The 4,119-nt window shown below is 35.2% G+C and overlaps 1 pseudogene; it reads right to left on the bottom strand.

The window, feature by feature from the left end:
- Positions 1-487: 487 nt before the first annotated feature.
- Positions 488-604, bottom strand: LOC145291878 (5S ribosomal RNA; annotated as a pseudogene).
- Between the last annotated feature and the right edge of the window lie 3,515 nt (positions 605-4,119).

Here is a 4,119-nt window from a genome sequence, read left to right as displayed (position 1 = left end):
TGTTTAGTAGCAGCAATAAAATTAATAAATATTTATTGATTTTAAACTACCAGAAAACTAAATATATAGATCAACCCCCCCCGCAAGTGTATTTTTACGTTTGAGAAAATATATGCACATTTACATATGTTTTACAGTAATCGGAAAAGTAACAACTGTATAGTTAAATATTTAGATATTTATAAAAGCTTCGGAATCGATAATTGTATCGGAATCGGAAAATTAATACGGAATTGGTAATTGTATCGGAATCGGGAAAAATATTGGAATCGACCTATCACAAATATATATGTGTGTGTATATATATCGATGCCTCCGTTCAATCTGGAAAGACAAAGGATACCCCCTGTAGGGGCAGCTGAGCGTGTAATTTTCTGGCAAGGGTTGCGCAATTTCCAACCACACCTCTCCTGAATCAACATTGCTTCAGTCCAGTGGCAGGGAGAGGTCCAGGACGACTGGAAACAATATCAGCATAAGCGGAGATCAAATACAGAACCTGGAAGTCCCAAATGGTCACCCATCTGGTACTGACCAGACTCATCGTTGCTTAACTTCGGTGATCTGACGGGAACCGGTGTTTCAACGTGATTATGCCGTATTAATATATACATATATATGAATGAATAATATGCATAAAATATTTATATAAATAAAAATTAATTATTTTTATTATTATCTGATGGATATTTTTTATCCGACATGTTTGTATATAAATTAAACTGCTTCACCTCGGCATCCAGCTTCATTTATCTCCATACGACCGTGTTTACAGTCAGCATACAACCTCTAAATATTTTCCTGCGACTTAGAATATGAATAACGCTTATCAAACCAACAACATTTATTGCCTTCAGGAAGCAATGATTTAAGAACACGCATTATTCATATATTCCATTGTTTTGAGAAATTGGAAAAGTAGCTTTAGGCGTTAGATGGTGACCGGTCGATATGGAAAGGTGTGCTGATCGACGATTGTTATGATCGTTATTAATATTTGTAAAACCGTCAGAAAGAATGCTAGCATAGCGAAATAAATATTTATAGATAACATTACTTATGTTAGAATGTTTTAATAGAAAGGAATGTTAGTTTACATAACTAGCACTAACAAAAAATTTAACTTTGGTCAAATTCCACAAAAAGCAAGGAAATAAGGCACCTTGTTATGCTCTTCCAGTGTACGAAACTTAACTAAAACAAAAAAAACAAGTGAAGCATGTATGGTGGTCCCCCGTGAGTGCACAGCGAACGAAGCATAAAAAATGATTGAGTTCAGCATTTGCCCCTCCCCCATTTAGCCGTAAAAGTCCCCAGGAAATGTCAAATCCTGGTGAAAATGGACAAACGGTGCAGTTTTAAGCCTTAATATATTTTAATTTTAGTTCTGAACCATGCAAAAAAAAAAAAATTTTTTGATGATAAATCCATCATTCGCTCCCCCTATTTAGCCCCACAAAACCCCAAGGCTTTAACATGTTTAAATTTGAATTCAGCATCATGCAAAACTGCTAATAAATAGACATACACAGAAAATTTTGGACAAATATGGTAAAATACTCCCAAAAATGGGGTGCTTTTATTAGCCCTAAAAGAACCCCTGTGGCACACCCAAGAGTGATAGTGAAGTAAAGACCAACAAAATTATATAGAAATCAGTAAGTTACAACTTTTCAGAAAGTTTTATAAAAATGCAAGGCATCAAATTTTTTTGATAAGCACAAAAGTGTCAATTTTAGCCATTTTAACCCGAAAGGCACCCCTGAGAGGGAGGGACCGGTGTTTTCCCAGAAAATCCGTTCTATTACTTTTTTGCTCATATCATGTTTAATGTTTGTGCAAAATTAAAACAAAAAAACTTACAAGGCGTAGTTATTGAGAAAAATGCAAACAGACGAACGGACGAACGGATAGGGGTGAACTTACAGGTTCACTCTCCTTTTGTTGGGTGACCAAAATAAATATATAAAAATATATTGAACGGCAATAAAGCGATACATAGGTTTATGTATGTTATTCTTAATTTTATTTATTGCTTTCTCTGATCACCCGCGGTACCTTTCTTACAGTTGCACATGAACGGATGTTCGCTATCGAATAAAGGAGAAAATTATTCCTGCTTTGATTTGTATAATTCATTACATGGGCGACAGTGATCTTGTGGCTCTCGGGATGCGGATGTTCAGACAGTGATAGATAGTTTTTCCTCGGACTGTTATTGTTTGGGTAAACCATTAGCACTAAACAGACAGTTGAATTGCATTAACAGATACATGAACGGACATATTATCGATCCATCATCTAGTTAAGGTGAGGCAAAAGTAACTGGAAGCAGAGAAGTTTGAGTCTAAGCGATATATGGTCGCGACAACTTAGACGGTGGAAAGATTCTGAAGGTTATCCTGGAGTTTAGAGTGCAATCCTGAGTATCAGAAACGGGGTATTTTTTATTGCCAGATTTGATTCCAAATTCCATGATGATTTCACATTTCTAATACCAGAGTACTTTCCATTTTATTACAAACTTGTCCGGGTGTTTGGAGGTGTGTGCTGCGCAAAAAAATAAAAATAAATAAAAAGTGGTAGAAGGCAGGCGAGCTCGGACCCATACCGTGAAGGAGGAAAAGAACATAAAAAACGTGACATATAAACACAATTACAAATAAAAGATCGGCCCTGTCGGTGGGGCATTAGAATACGCCGACTGCCCCCTGCAGAGGGTAAAAGTCCCTCAATGGGCGTCCTGGATATGACCTTAAACTATATCCAGTGGTGAGATCCCAGCTTGTGGGCTTTTGGAAGTGTGGAGCCACCCTTTAATTAACATTGCTCCCAGGTCCACTCTGACCCGGAGTGGTAGTACCTGTTAGGGTCCCAACTATTGGTTAAATAGAAACCGACGTGAAAACAACAAATATATTCTATTAAAAATATTTTTCTTCAAAATCTTTAGATTCGGTATTAAATAACCCGAAAAGGGTTGATATGCCGTAAAACAAAAACAACCAAACCAACCAAACAAATAAAAATACATGTAGTTGTTTATGGCGAAATCTGTATATAATGTTAAGTTAAGTAATGATCGTTTTTTTTTTTGTCACTAAGTATACTTATGCGTATGTAAATGTTGTTTAATGATAGGGGAAAGAGCGAATTACGTAAATAAATATTGAATGATAGAAGTAGTGGGAGTGGGTAGATAGCATGAATAATTTAAATATACCGAGGAAAGATGAGAAGAAAAGGGTTTAAGACACATGAAAGAAAGAAAAGAAAAGAGAATGGAATGAGAAAGATGCGGAGAATGCTTGAAATAAACCAAAATATTGTTCTGCAAAAGAATTAACGTTTTATATGTAAAATGCGGAATGATGGGGAAACGCTAACAATTTCGTATCTAAACTAATTTATTTACTTACAGTCATAGAATCAAGTATTTTAAATACATATTACGAAAGTCAGTCTAATCAGTCGAAAAGAATTTGGCAGCCAAATTACTCGTACCTCATTGACATCGTGAGTACCAGTCGACGTCATCACGAATTATTCGAGACAGTTGTGAACGTCTCACCCACCTTTTCCCTAAAATAATGGAATGACGATTAAACTTTGCGTCTGTACATTTCCAACCTGGTTCCACGTGAACGTCAGTAAATTGCTAATACTATAAGTAATTTAGCTAATAAAACTGATATTTTAAGTTGACGAGCTTAGAACGGAAAGAAGTCACGGGGCATCCTGGAACTGCTCTTCTATTTGTTAAATGGCGCCAGAGGAGGTGGTATAATATAACTGTAGTCTACTGGACGAACAAGCAGAAATATTGTATATTTTGTTGCGACCATCGAATTCTATTTAGAAGTTTCAATATATGACTAAACTCGCAAGAAAAAAATATGAAAAGAGCTTCTACCTCTGTTGTTTTCTTTACTAGGATATGACGTCATTGATATGAGCTTTATTGAAAATTTCTATATGAATATTTTGTAAGAAATACATGTCTTTGTAAGGTTAATACAAAGAAATATTTGGTTTAAAAATTGTAAGAAATAGATGTCTTTGTAAGGTTAATATAAAGAAATATTTGATTTAAAAATTGTAAGAAATAGATGTCTTTGT

This window comes from Euprymna scolopes, chromosome 12 (assembly GCF_053919585.1).
Source record: "Euprymna scolopes isolate OS-2025 chromosome 12, ASM5391958v1, whole genome shotgun sequence".
Classification (NCBI taxonomy): Eukaryota; Metazoa; Mollusca; class Cephalopoda; order Sepiida; family Sepiolidae; genus Euprymna; species Euprymna scolopes.
The sequence above is the reverse complement of the archived record's forward strand: the minus strand, read 5'-3'. Positions and strand labels throughout refer to the sequence as shown.